At 37.9% G+C, this 15,400-nt stretch overlaps 1 protein-coding gene across 1 annotated transcript in view; it reads right to left on the bottom strand.

Moving 5' to 3' along the window:
- Positions 1-15,181, bottom strand: part of lpar1 (lysophosphatidic acid receptor 1) — an 84,128-nt gene extending 68,947 nt beyond the window's left edge. The window contains exon 1 of the mRNA XM_020931615.2: positions 14,846-15,181. The gene's annotated coding sequence lies outside the window, so the exon portion shown is untranslated. The remainder of the gene's footprint in view (positions 1-14,845) is intronic.
- Between the last annotated feature and the right edge of the window lie 219 nt (positions 15,182-15,400).

The raw sequence follows: 15,400 nt of genomic DNA, 5'->3' as shown, positions 1-15,400 counted from the left end.
TTGAAAGAGAAATGCTTTATATATGAGATCACTGGTTTTAGTCCTGGTTTAGACCTGGTTTAGACCTACTTTAGTCCTAGTTTAGTCCTGGAATGGATTAATCCTGGTTTTAGTCCTGGTGTTAGTCCTGGTTTAGTCCTGGTTTTAGTTCTGGTTTTAGACCTGGTTTAGACCTGGTTTAGTCCTGGTTTAGACCTGGTTTAGTCCTGGTTTTAGTCTTGGTGTTAGTTCTGGTTTAGAGGCGCACAGGAGGAAGCGCGGTTTACGCAGCGTACGCGAGAAAACACGATCCACACGCGGCTCACGGGAGCACGTCGGTGTCCACGCAGTGTCTACGGAAGGAAACGTGGTCCACGCGTTCTCAGGGTAATGACGATGATGAAGGTGTGTGTTGTGTGTATTTGTGTTTTGTGTGTTTTGTGTTTGTGTGTGTTTGTGTGCGTGTCCCCTCATGTGGCAGGTCACTATAGGACAGTAGTGCAGACATCATGAGCCTATGCAGGTTGTTTTCAGGCGATATTATATTTGTTATTTTCTTTTATATTTCACGTCGGGAGAATAATTTCCAAGACACGAATGTGTTTTTACCTGTGCACTGCTGCCTCTGTTCTACTGGCTCTTCGACCTCGTCCATTGTGCGACTGACGCCGCCAGCGTTAACATGACGTTTACATCGCTGTTACTGCGCGCGTTTTGTGTGGGTTTCCGGCAATGAGTGGAATTACCGAAATAATGTGTGTGTGTGTTGTTGTCCCAATAATAATAATAATAAAGAAACTCACATACAGAAACACTAAAGTTAAAGATTAAAAATGAGATTAACGCGATTAAAAAACATAACGCGCTAAATATGACTGTAATTAATTAATCACAATTAACGCGATAATTTGACACCCCTAATTATTACACCAATCAAGAAGCAATTTTGTAAAGAAAAGTTGAAAAATATGTTGGAAATTAAAGGCAGTAGAGTTTATTTTGGAGTTCCATGTCACGCTAGGGAAAAATCTATCCAAAAGATCGGCACAATTTACACATTTCTCTGATACTTTGAACATTATTTCAGCAAAATAAATGTGTTTTCTTTTAATTTTATTTGTCAAGTAATAAGTTCTGTATATTAGAGTAGCGTGATGTCATGATTTCCAACTAGGAACTACAATTTGAACCCTAAAAATATGGTCAAACCAGGATAAGAAAAATATAAAATGTGTAGCAAAATCTTAAAGGTGCTCTGCGCAACTTTTCTGGAGAAGGGTCTGCTATCTGCTTGTCTGAATAACGGTGAGAAAGTCCCCCTGGTGTAAGTGCCAGCTTGAACGTCCCATTCTCTCGGCTTGAACGTGCCCCTCCTCCCTCCAGGTGCCCTCTTCTCTTGGGCGGCACTTGGGTAACTGCTGTGCCCAGGAGAAGGCCCTGTATTCTATATTATAATAAAATGAAATGTGAATGTAGCGAGGCCTGGTTTATGTCATTTTACCAATCTTCCTGAAGCAGCACACATTTTTTCAGTATCTAATATCAATATAATCCTCATTGGCTTGTAGAAGTTAACTATGAAATTGTATTTACATTTTTTTTTTCTTGTTCCCAATGTCCTATAGCACCTGTGCTCTTGATTTGGGAAAAAAATATTAATTATTTCCTTACCTGCTTGCCATGAACATAATTTGTAAGCAGTGTAAGAAGAAAACACAAGAAACTTAGAAAGCTACAGAATTTGTTCAAAAATCATTCAGAATCACTTTTAGGAAAGTCTTATTTCATTGAAATATGTCAGATAAAATTCTGAAATAGTTGTGGCACAGTTGAGACCATTTTCATTTTTGCATGTTTTTTTTATTTTATTTTTTTTTAATGTAGGAACAAGTTGAGATACATTGTAATTTGCATGTGTAGAATAAATATTATATATTTTTTTTTAAATATGTATGTACATTAACAAAGTTTCATAAAGGGAACAATTCAGGTGGACTTTCCAGACAGAGGGACTTTCCAGCTTGGGGACTTTCCAGCTGGTTCCCGCTTGTCTCCATGGAGATATCATTGCTCTGTAATGTTCCACAGTATGACATTAAAGAGCTCTACCTTACATTTGTTAAATAGAGGTGGTTTTATAGCTCAAAAAATGCACAGAAAAACAAGTATTTTGACTGTGACTTGGTCTGGTTTGGTCTCCATGAAGATAGAAAGGTTAAATGCCATACTGTGACATTCCAAGCAATGCAATAACATCTCCATGAAGAAAAGTATTTGACGGACCCTGCACCAGAAGTTACACAACGCACCTTTAAATAGAATGGTGTTAACTGTGTTTTAGTAAAATGAATAGTCGGAGCTGTCATAGGCACTTAAACTTCACTTTCATCCCGTGATGGATGTCTCAAACCTGGCCCAAAGCCTTACAGTGACTGCTGCTGGGATAAGTGTGTTTATTAGTCTGGGCTCACTGGTCTTCCTGGTTACCGAGGCAACCGCAAAGACCCTGAGAACCATCCCAGTATTTGGAGAGGCACTGCGTCATAACCATGGCGACAGATCGATGTGCTCTTAGCGGGGACACTAAATTACACTATTGCGATGTTTGCGCAGTCCAGATAGGCGTAAAGGGTGGAGTATTTACAGTGTAGGCCACTTTCAAATGGGTGATCTGGCATTTGAGAGCTTTCAGGGTGGCCCGAGATTTCATGCATATTTTGTGGGTCAATGTTTTTATCTGTGTTGAGACTCAGAAATCGGTCCAGAGATCACAAAGAGTGTTGAAGTTTCTAGAAAAGTATCAACAGTTTGGATGTAGGGCTGTGTAATTAATCATAAAGTATATTTGAATCACGATTACAATTATTGATTCTTTCAATTATAAATAAAGAATAACTGAGAAATGAATATATTAAAGGGCCCATGTCACGCTATTTTCTGATCTCTGTTATAATATTTCCTCATCCAAAACATACTCGGAGTTGTGTTTTGTTTCATTTATGTTTATCGCACAAATCCTGCATATTGAGGGCTGATTTCTTCTCTCTGTGTTCCACCTTGTGATGTCATGTGGTAATACATGAAGTGCTCCACTCTGTTTTTAAATTCTATACACTTTCACTAGAATCATTTGGATGATTTCAGACCTGGAATTGCCAATCTCTGCTGAAATAAAGGTAAAAGGTAGCTGTTAACTTGAAAACTACTGCTTCATGACATCACAATGTGGAACAGAGTATTTTGAGCTTTGGAGATGTAGACAGACTAATAATAAAGGATTACTCAAACGTGTGTGAATGAAACACAACACAACTGCTCTACTCATCGATCATGGCTTTCAAAATGCAATCACAACGTCAATCACAAATATCATCCTTTGTTTAATGGCTCATTTTTGCCTTGGCAATACATAAAGCCCTGATAGGTCTTTTTTTTTTTTAGCCAAATAATAGTATAAAACACAAGCCTTTTTTTGTTTTTCCGGTTGTTTTTATACTGTATTGTTGGACTATAAGTCACACTTTCTTTCATGGTTTGGGTGGTCCTGCGACTTATACTCCAGTGCAACTTATATATTAAGTTCTGCTACAAGTAGTGAAATATGCAGCCGAAAACGGTAATCGAGCAGCAGAAAGAAAGTTTGGCGTGAGCGAGAAACTTGTGAGGGACTGGTAGAAAGCAGAGGATACTCTAACTGGAGTGAGATGGAGAGTTTGGTATATGTTCTGTTGTTTATGCTATAGTTATCTGAATAACTGTTCATAGGTTACGTCAACATACCTATTCAGCCTGATGTTCTCTGTTCTATTGTTATTACTATAATTTGCCTTTCAAGATGAAATGTCTGTTCTTGCTGTCTGATTTTATAAAATAAATTTCCCCCAAAAAGTGCTACTTTTCTCCAACTGTAACTCCAGTACAACTTCTATATGTGTTTTTTTCTTCTTCATTATGCATTTTGTGGCTGCTGCGACTTATACTCGGGAGCAATTTATAGTCTGGAAAATATGTTAAATTAGAAAAGACATGCTCACAGTGAGTCGGCTTGCATTTCCATAAACCTGACTCTTATTTGGCCTGGAGGAGGATCTCCACCTGCATTTTCCATGGAATTGCAGTTTCTTTGGCTGGTATGTAAAATATGGTTTTACCTTTCCATTTCCATGAACTTATGAAAGTGAAAACAAACCCAGAAAGTAATGTGGGGTTACTTTAAATTATTGTTTCAAATAATCATCATTGCACTTTTACTTTTACAGTGCATATTCAGTCCTAGCCTTGAGAGGTTCAAGCACACTTTGGAAGAGGACTAACCATATCTGAGCAAATGTAATTCTTATAAGATAATATGTGATAGCTGGCAGAGTTTACATTGTACTTGAATATGGGTGACCTGATGTGGAATGTGACCTTAAACATGTAAATGTTTGAACTGTGTGGCTTTGGAGGAATAGGGAGTAGGCGCAGCATGTTGGATTAAGTTACTCTTCATTTGTATCATTTTCTCCCTGCTAAAGTGTGACTTAAAGGTGTATTGTGTAACTTTTCTGGTCAAGGGCCAGTGTTTCTGCTGTGTTTCTGTCAAAAATGATCTGTCACCTCTATCCAGACCTGACCTGTAACTTGGCTAATGCCATACTGTGAAACATTCCTGCCAAAGCAATAACAGTGCATCTTTAAAACACAGCCTTTATGAACAGGTTTAAGAGATTATGTGTCTTCCAAGTTTAACCCATGTTATCTGTAGCACGCCCAGTTTCCATTTCCTTTTGACTTGAAAAGATCTGCTTTGTGTTAGGTACTATCCCAAATCACAGCGGTCATCATCATCATAGATATTCTCTGTTGCACAATACTCATAGGTGAGAAAACTGAGTGAGAAAAACGCCTCGACATGAAGACAAATCACCATTTAAACACTTAAAGGCCCTGGACCCGATTTTTTCCATATATTTGAGCAAAAATACAGTATGTCTTGCTCCAGTACAGATGTATAGTATAAGCAGATGTTGAGATCATATGTCCACTGTATGCATCAGGTAGTATGCGTTAGCATACTAGTTGGTAGGGTCTGGAATTTTGGACATAGGACCTCATTTCCTGTGAGTGCTGGAGACGTGTGGAGACACTTTTTTAAATATTTCAACCAGTCCTTGTATTTGTAGAGGTTGCTGGTGCTAGGCTAGTGCATGTCAATGGCCATAGTTAGCCTTCTATTCAAAACAGTATTACCCACTCCACAAAACACCCGAAGCAAAACAGTTATTACACCAGACTGTCGATGTCTGTGTCGATAGAAACATTTTAGAAGTAAAACCAACCTTGCATTTGAAGGTTTTATGTCTGAGCAGCAGCAGCGAGTTGTACTTCTTGATAGAAAGCTTGGCAGCAGCGGACTGATATAAGAGAAAATAGTCCCTCAACATGTGACAGTTCATGCGATGCAAGGTTAGTTTTATTTCAAACTTAATTCTATCAACACAGACATTTACAACGACGTCTGGCATAATAATAGATTTGTTTCGGGTACTTTGTGGAGTGGGTAAAATTGTTTTCAATGACAGGCTAACTATGGCCATTGACATGCACTACCCTAGTACCAGCGACCTCTGCAAATGCGAGGACTGGCTGGGATATTTTAAAAAATGTCTCCAGACATCTCCAATACTTAGGATTTCATTTTTTAGTGAGCCAATGTCCAAAATTCCGGATAGCTGTGATGGCTCTACATGTAATTTATGAAAGTTTTGTTATCTGAGTATCAAGGAAGTGCGTGTTAGTATGCGAGTTGTTTTGTTTTTCACGTTCTTAAGACAGTGAAAATCAAACACAGCATCTTTGAAGTTCCAAGAAATTCTGAACAAAAGACAAAAAAAAAAAAAAAAAACAATTCATAAATGGACATGGCCTAAATCTGTCCAAGTCATTAGATATTATGGACCATCTAACGAGCGACGAAAGCACCCGTACATGAAGATAAATCACTATTTTTACACTTGAAGGCCCAATCTGAGCAAAATGTGCCTTGCCCCAGTACAGATAGATTGTATAAGCAGCTCTTGAAGACAAAATAAGTCTGCTGTTTTCTGTCTACATCCAGTAACAACATGTTTTGCTGTTCGAGTATCAGGAAACTGATACAAAAAACTTTATTTATAGAGCCCTTTACAACACTCAACAATGAAATAAAACAAATGTCCAAAGCGTAACTGCATTACTGAGTGTTAAAAGCCAGTCTGAATAGATAAGAATGAGCCTGGATTTAAACAGGCCAAAGTCTGTGATAGCATGCCAGTTGTAAGATTTACTGTGAAAAACTCCACTATGGTCTCTGAAAGCTGTGAAAAACACCTAAAACTCAACATGGTGAATAATTAAAACACTGGAATTGCATCAAGTGAGAGAGGAATAACTTTGGACCAGCACAAACTCTTTAAAATGTTCTGTTTTTCACGTTTTGAAGCCAGTAAAATCATGTATAGCACCTTTGAAGTTCCCAGAAATTTTGGACACTTTGATGGATATTTATTAAAGACAAAAAAAAAAAAACATAAACAAACTTGGCCTAAATCCATCCAAGTCTCTTAGGTAAACATGAGATATTATGGAGCATCTAATGAAAGCAGCATGAAAGCGCCTGGTCCAGTGAAGTGCAAATGGCTTTCACACTGGCCTGCAGCATCAAAGCACCCCCGCGGTCTCAGGCAGTAGGTCACAGGTAAACACTGGGCTCACTTTGCCCCCAATACACAAATAAACCCAGGCACAAGCTCTATAAAGGATCACCAGTGAACTACAGCAGCTATGTGTGACTTTTGTGGTTTAGCGCAAAGAATTAATGAAATGGAAGCAACATTGTCATGCTAAAACAAAAGGGGTTATGATTTGTATCTTAATTTGTTTGGGAGTTGTAAAAGAGAAGCAGAGAAGGCGCTGTACCTGATTTTTACTGTCTTAAAATTGAATTGCTTTATTTTAAAAGGTTTGTAATGGTCCAAAGTTATTCCTCACTTACTTTATGCATTTTAATCATTCACCATGATGAGTTTATAAGAGCTTTTCAACTTTCAGAGAGAGGCGTTTTTTCCATCATGGTAGAGCTGGCAACAACTAGCATGCTAACAAGCACTTCTCGATTATCTGACAATAGGCCACTTTATAATTAGATGCAAACATATTTTGACCTCAAAAGCTGCTTTTTGTTAGTCAGGCTGGCGCCACCTAGTGCCTCCGCTCAATTTCATTTCTCTCCAGCGACTAGGTCAGGAATCAGAATACACTAAACAGTTTGCAAAACCCCCAGAAATGCAAGTTTGGGCACCAGCCAATCAGTGAAGCACCATATATTCTGTGTTGTCAACAATTCCCAAGATCAAGGATTTAAAGCTGGAATAAAGTGAATGTTTGGTCAATTTTATCAAAGAGAAAGATGTTATTGCTCTTCTTCCTACAGCTTCAAAAAAAAAAAAAAAAAAAAAAAAAAAAAGAGCTTCATATATCAGTTAGCTCCGTTAGTGGCACATTACATATGTCACAACCAAATAGCAGTGATTGGCTAAATAAAAAAAGTACCCATCTACCGTCAAGCAAATGAACCCTCATGCTGTGAGGTCAGATGGTTTATATGAAGTGAAACCGGCTGATGAATCAGGGTAACTTTTTGTACTGGTGCAAGATAATATTTGTTCAAATACATGGAGAGAAATCTTTAAACTGGATTTATTTTAATTGATAGAAAAAGATGACCAAGAAGATTTACTGTTCTTCTGTCTGCCATTTTATTTTATCAAAGTTTATATTTACTACACTGCAAAAAGTAATACCTAAGTAAATTCTAATTACTCAGATTAAGAAGATTTAATTTGATTTGAGTAAAATTATCTATTGGAATAAGTTTTTTTTTTTTTTTTTCTAATTCAAGCAACATATGATTTAGTTCCTTATTTTCAGTGTAAACAGTTGTTTTTCTAATCTTCTGTAAGATCTGTAACGAGGTGTATTTTCCTGTTTCAACCACAAAAAGACTTGTTCCTTTGGTAGATAATTTTACTCATCGTGTGAAATTGACTCACATCAATATAACTTTTTTAATTCAAGTCATTTTTAACTTAAAAGAACTACCAAAAATATTCAGAAACTTTTTCTTGAAAGAGAAAGTATTTATAATTTAAGGGGAATTCATCTCTTTAAATAGCCAGAGTCTGTACAACAAGAAAAAGTTTTTGTATCTCAGTTTGTGGGGTTAAAATCTGGAACTCGGTGAGTGATGAGCTCAAAAAATGACCAAATATGAAAATGTTTAAACACAGATGTAAAGAAATGATTCTAGCTACGTATGCAGAAGAAGGAATTTAAGTTTATTTGTCATCTGAATGTAAACTACAATATATTTATTTTTTGTATCTGGAGTAATGTGACATACTATAAGTCTATAAGTCTACTATAAGTCTGGCAGAAGCACATTATTGCTTTAATGGGATTGTAAAAGGGGGTGGGGGTAGATAAGCTTTACTTCTCCCCACTCCTTTTTGGAATGATTTTTTTTAATTTTTTTTTTATGGAAACATCCAAATAAACTTATCATCTTCATAAAAAACTTGGCTAGATTTTAGTTTTTGTAGTGTATGTTTTATGTTGTATCATATCGCCTAAGCAGATTCTAAGTTTGGAAATTTAGTTTTCTCACAATGGCATTAAAACTTAATGATTCCGATTTAGCAGTTACCAACTTTACCAAATGGAAATGATTTTTGCCACTTTTGGCACTTTGAGGTTTTGTGACTTTGAGGTTTAGTGCAAGAAATCAAATAAATGACAATGCCAAGCAAACATTCTCACGCAAAAACGAAACCTGAACCAAGATTACTACATTCATGGGTTTCCACTTCCGGATATATGCAGCTTTATTTTGGGGACTTTTCTCATTCTGAAAATATTGTGTTTTAACTTGTTTACTAGAAAAAAATAAAAATACAATAATAATAATAATAAAAATAAATAAATAAATAATGATTTGCCGCACTAAAAGATAAATGCTCTGGAGTAGACGGACAGAAAATAACTACCCTTGACCTCCCCTCATCTTGAACTTCCACTATTATACCACACAATCCAACAAAAATAACACAAAGTAATTTTTTTTTTTAAGTGTCTTGCCCAAGGAAACAACTAAAGGGAGGATTCATAAGTGGATGCCTGTTCTATTTCTTGCCACGCTCACACGATTACAAACCAAAATCCCTTCGCCAGCATGTTGATAAAACATTGTATGTAATAGCATTCATGCCAGCTTCATGTGAGGTGGGAAAGTGTCTTGCCCAAGGACACAACTAAAGGATCTCTTGTCATGCTCTACCTATTACGAACCAAAAATAACTTCCAGCATGTTGATAAAATACCCAGAATTTCAGATGTAAAATTTAAGAAGTACAACCTTTTCTTGTGCCAGTTTCACATGAGATACTGGAAGTGTCTTGCCCAAGGACACACGACTAGGCAGGATGCTCTTTCTTTTTTATATCGTCGTGCCGTAATTGTGATGTGTCATGTGTCATGATGTGAAACCGCTAAACCAAAATGACCTTGCCCGCATGTGGTTAAAATAGAGAAATGAGATTGTATTTAGTTTCATGTAAGCATTTGATATTCCTAAAATAAAACCTCCCTCGTGTGTTTTGATGTCAGCCATCTTTGACCGCAGAGTGTTTCATTCTCCCTCCATTGCTCAATCAAAATACTCCTTTTATGAGCACACGATATTATAATTCAACATGTAATCCAGTGGTTATGAGGTTGTAAGAAATATTACTCAACACATAATCAGCTTAAATTCATTTCAATATCTAAACCGTGAACATAGATGCATGCGTTTAAAGTTATAGTACGGGACTTCCTGGAGGTGTAGAGTGAATTGCCATGGAAATAGAAAGTTAAAGCCATACTTCGGGACTTCTTCGATTGAGATAGATACATTTAATGCCATATTGTTGAATGATGTAGTGTATATCAGGCCAAGTAAGAGTCAGGTTTGTGGAGAGGTGAGACCGCTCAGAGGAGGACACAGTTCAATAAAAACATCCATAATGAAAATAACATGCTTTTATTTTAGTCTTTTTTCTCTCTTTCTCTTTTTTGGGGGGCAAAGAGTCACATACTATGGCTTTAAAGGTGCACTGTGTAACATGTATGTTGGGAGGTTCTTGCCACTTGTTTACTTGTTTGTCTCCATGGAAACCGAATTGTTTTGCCTGGAATGTTCTGCAGATTTTTTTTTTTTTTTTTTCAATTACAGTGGGTCTACTGTATTCTGCTGTGATCGGGCTTGCCTCTCCACAAACCTGACACATAACTCGGCCTGGTGTCATAAAAATAGTGGTACGTTCCAAGCAAAACATTTAAGGCCTATACTACACTATTTTCTGAACTTTGTTATAATGTTGTTTCCTCATCACAAACATACTTGAAGTTGTGTTTAGTTTCATTCACACATGTTTAACACACAAACTCTGCATTTTTAGGTCACATTTACACTGAAACAAATCACTGTATCGGAAATTATTTGCGTCCAGACACGTTGGTTTGGTGTCCGCAATCAAAGCCTTCCCTATCCACACAGTAACGTGAAACCGCCTGAAACGCAAGTCACATGACTAGGCTAGGTAAAGTCGTCACGGTATCAGGTGGGTGGTAAAAACAAGGAGGCGGAGCAGCAGCCAATTTCGTGCTGAGGAAGATGGCAAGCGTGAAAACATGCTTTTCATAGACTGACGACGAGATTACATTGTTAAGATTGGATTGTTTAAACTGTTTCCCACAATAGCGTCACATGAACGATGTCACGAACCCAGTGAATCAGAAAGGCGCAAGTCACAGTGACGTGATCCAATAAGGACGCAAGTAGAACTCCTACGTCGGCGTATCAACGTTTTCAGGCGTCCACAGAATGCCAGATCAGATCCATGCTCAGATGAATTCGTGGGAGCTGGCGGCACCGGATCGTTTTGTCTCTGGAGCCGTTTTCCATCAGATTAGTGTGGACGAGCACTGCATCCACAACGAAAACGACTCGAATATGTACTCTTTTCCACCTTGTGATGTCATCTGGTAATACAGGAAGTGCTTCACTGTGTTTTTAATCCTCACATACTTTCACTAGAATCATTTGGATCATTTCAGCTCTGGAATTGCGTGGACAAAAGGTAAAAAGTAGCTATTAATTTGAAAACTACCGCTATGTGACATCACGAGGTGGATCAGAGCATTTTGAGCTTTGGACTAATAATAAAGGATTACTCAAACATGTGTGAATGAAACAAAACGCAACTCCAGGTCTGCATTTGATGAAGTAACAACATTATCGCTTAAAGCTCACTGGAATCAGTTTAGTGTAATATAGAACCTTTTAACATCTCCATTTAGACCTTCCGGTAGAAAAGTTCCACAGTACACCTTTAACATAATGTATCCTTATGTCAGTTTGTTTACCACATTCCGAGACCTCGCTGTGTCAAATCCGAACCAGTGGAAAATTACACCAGTTCATAAAATAGTTGTCCAATGTTCACAGGCATTTCCAAAACTCAGCACGGGGCATTGACTCCAGTCGTAGTAAGCAGCGTCAAGACGTGTACTTTGGGGCCAGTCCAAATCCACTCGAAATGTTTGAACACTATTAATAAACAGGCTTTCTACTCTTTAACCATATACTACTACTACTACTCGCACTACTACAACAGCAATTTTATGAGTCGAGATAAAATGTGCTTATACTAGGGTTGATATGTTTATTAAGAGGGGTAAATAAAGATCAAGTCCAAATCCACAAGAAATATTTGAGCACCATGAAGCTGGTTTTCTACTCTTCGCTATAATACACATACAATGACTACTACTACTACTACTACTACTACTATTACTAATGTTGGAGACTGAATCAAAAAATGTGCATAAACAAAGAGTGATATGTTTATTAAGTTGGAAAATGAAGACCAAGTCCAAATCCACTAGTGATATTTAAGCACTATAAAGCAGGATTTCTACACTTCTACTACCACTACTACTCTACTACTACTACTACAACTACTACTACTCGCACTACTACAACAGCAATTTTATGAGCCGAGGTTTAATTTGCTTATACAAAAGTTGATATGTTTATTAAGAAGGGTAAATAAAGACCAAGTCCAAATCCACTAGAAATATTTGAGCACTATGAAGCTGGTTTTCTACTCTTCACTATAATACACATACTATGACTAGTACTACTACTACTATTACTAATGTTGGAGAATGAATCAAAAAAAGTGCATAAACAAAAAGTGATATGTTTATTAAGTTGGAGAATCAAGACCAAGTCCAAATCCACTAGAGATATTTGAGCACTATGAAGCAGGATTTTTACACTTCTACTACCACTACTACTCTACTGCTACTACAACAACTACTACTTCTTCTACTACTACTACTACTACTACTACTAGAGAATGAATCAAAAGAAAATGTGCTTATACAAAGATTAATATGTTTATTTACAGGGAAAATACAGGCCAAGTGCAAACTGGAGCTCATTCCAGGACTAATCCGGGACTAATCCATGACTTAAGACTGTTGTAATTAAAAGCAGAAATGGTTCCAAGGCAGGTCTATTGACTCATACATGTAATAGATCAAGTAGCTGTGTTTGTAGTAGTTTTGGTAACTAATGATACAGAGTCAGAACTAAACCTAGAACAAGTTAAAAGTGTAAATTAAACCACAACTGAAACAAACCAAGATTTTATCAGTGAGCAAAAGTTAAAAAAGAGACCTAGCCCATTCATTTGTGTCCTTTATAGTGGACATTGAGTTAACCATTTTATCTTTTAAGTCTTTTGAGATAGACTTTCATAGGGGGGGCTAGGTTACTCTGCCTAAACAGGGCTTATATGGGGATTAAAGGGTACTATCATGTCAGGCTGGCCTGGGAACGCCTTGGGATCCCCCCCACAGGAGCTGGACGGTCAGGGGTGAAGGAAGTCTGGGAGTCCCTGGATCATGTCCATGATGAAAATTAAATAAAAATCAACGGGAGTTTGTGGCTGCATTATGATAAAAACAAACAAACAAACAAAAGAAATAAGAAATTAAAAGGGAGTCTAAAAACATTTGACTGTAAAAGCTTGTCAAAGATGTTGGTCACCAAAAAAATGTTTTTTTTAGGTTGGATTTAACACCAAAACCACCCCGGTGTCCATTACAGGACATGTTACAAAATTATAAATAAAAATAAAATGAACAAAATCTAAATGCTAAGGTTTTCTTTTACCTCCAAATAGATCAAAAATTACAAAAAATATTTATTGCAATACACTTTTTTTCTTCAGGTCCCAGGAGGTTAATTAAAGATATTACACAAAATGAACTCTCGTGAACTTTAAGCCATTTTGGAATACTGTTACCTCCACAAAAAACATACCTGGGGTTGTGTTTTGGTTCCTGCACACATGTTTGAGTAACCCCTTATTATTGATTACATCTCCAAACCTGAAAAAGCTCTGTTCCACCTTGTGATGTCATGAAGTCATTTTCCAATTAACTGCTAACTATTACCTTTTGTTCACCTTTAGTTAGAGATTAGCAATTTCACATCTGAAGTCATCGACATTAAATTTAAAAACACAATGGAGCACTTCTTGTATCACCACATGACATCACAAAGTAGAGTGTTTTCAGTTTGAGAGAAGAACTCAGCCTAAATATGCAGGATTTGTGTGTTAAATGTGTGAGGAATCCCTAATACGAATGTTATGAATACTTAGACTTGCAGGGTTGGCTATGTGACCTTTTTTTCTGACAGAGGGTCCACTACCTGCTTCTGTGCATGCTTGCTTTGCCTGGAATGTTCCACAGTATGACATTAAAAAAAAAAACTTACATATCTTACTTCTATTACTGCCCCAAAATACATTGATAAACATGTGTTCTTACTGTGAGCTGTTTATACTATAGAACATTCCAGACAAAGCAATAACATCTCCCTTAAAGGTGCATTGTGTAACTTTTCTAGTCAAATGCTTTTCTCCAGATGTTATTGCTTTGTCCGGAATGTTTCACAGTATGGCATTAAACCTTTGTAGACCAAACCAGACCAAGTTACAGGTCAGATCTGTGGAGAGGCGACCCCGCTCGCAGTCAGAATGGATGTTTTGAAGTATTTTTGAGCTATAAGGTGTAATGTAGAGCTGTTTAAGATCGTATTTTGGGACATTCCAGGCAAAGTAAAGACGTATCCATAGAAACAAGCAGGTGACGGACCCTCAACCAGAAAAGTTACACAGTGGACCTTTAACGTTGAGCTAGAACTTAACTCCTAAGAACGTGCCAAATCCCCAAAAGGTCTACGTAGCTGTCAAAACGTTTTCTACGCAGGACAGCAGTCAAGCTTGAGGGGCTGTGTGCCGGAGTGAGAATCCCATTCAAACTCTAATGAAGACGCATGTGAAAGTTTTCCTCCTTGCTCAGCGCTGCTTTTTTCCACTACTCGCTTCTACAAACATTAGTCAACATCCTAATTCCTGAAAAAAGACACAAGCGTGGCGCAATAACTTACTTGGCTTCACTGCGTCCAAGGCGTAAACCTCTCGTTACGCACAATCAACGGTGCGCGTCCTGGCCAAATAACGGCACGGGGACGCACAGAAGGCGGGCATCTGCTTATACCATCAACGTGTTTTATCTGTAGCCGGTGCCCTACTTGTGCGTCTACGTGGCAGGTATACACTTGGATTATGTAAAGATGCATATTTTGCAAAAGTACGCGTGAGATTATGAGCATTTTGGATCAAAGTGTATGGAAATGGTTCAAAACTAAAACAGAGCAAGTACTTACAGAGTTTATCCAGAAAAGATATCGGTGGACAGGCGGTGCAGATTAGTCCAAAACTTGATTGAAAATGTCCGTTGATTTTCACTTGTTGTGCCTAAAATTCCTCCAAAACAAACTAAAAGGAAAAGTTTTGCAAAGCGCAGTGTCAAAGCCGAATCGATGTGATAGAAAACTCCGCAAAAACACAGCCAGGTAAGCCTTTCATTTTAGGTCCGTGCGTGAATCCAGTCTGCTCTCACGCTTTTTCCCCCGCTGGTGAAGAGTTGGAACGGTTTGTTTAGTTGGCTGGTCCAGATGATGTCCCGTCAGTGCCTCTCCGCGCTGGCTCTCCGCGCTCTCTCTCCCTCTCTCTCACTACTGCCTCTCCGCTCCGCACACGAGAGGACCTTTGTCTGCGCATGACGTCACTCTCACGCACACACGAACGGCCGGGGCTGCTCGCGCTGCGCAAAAGTGACAAAGAGTGGCATTGAAGAGTGTTTATGGTCCATCTCCATTCGTAAACATTTGATTAAGTAAGCTTTGCTGTCTTTTAAGAATGGGGTGAGAGGCTAAACG

Source organism: Boleophthalmus pectinirostris, unplaced genomic scaffold, assembly GCF_026225935.1.
Source record: "Boleophthalmus pectinirostris isolate CB_2022bp ecotype Guang Dong unplaced genomic scaffold, ASM2622593v1 HiC_scaffold_18, whole genome shotgun sequence".
Taxonomy (NCBI): Eukaryota; Metazoa; Chordata; class Actinopteri; order Gobiiformes; family Gobiidae; genus Boleophthalmus; species Boleophthalmus pectinirostris.
This window is presented reverse-complemented; position numbering and strand designations above follow the sequence as displayed.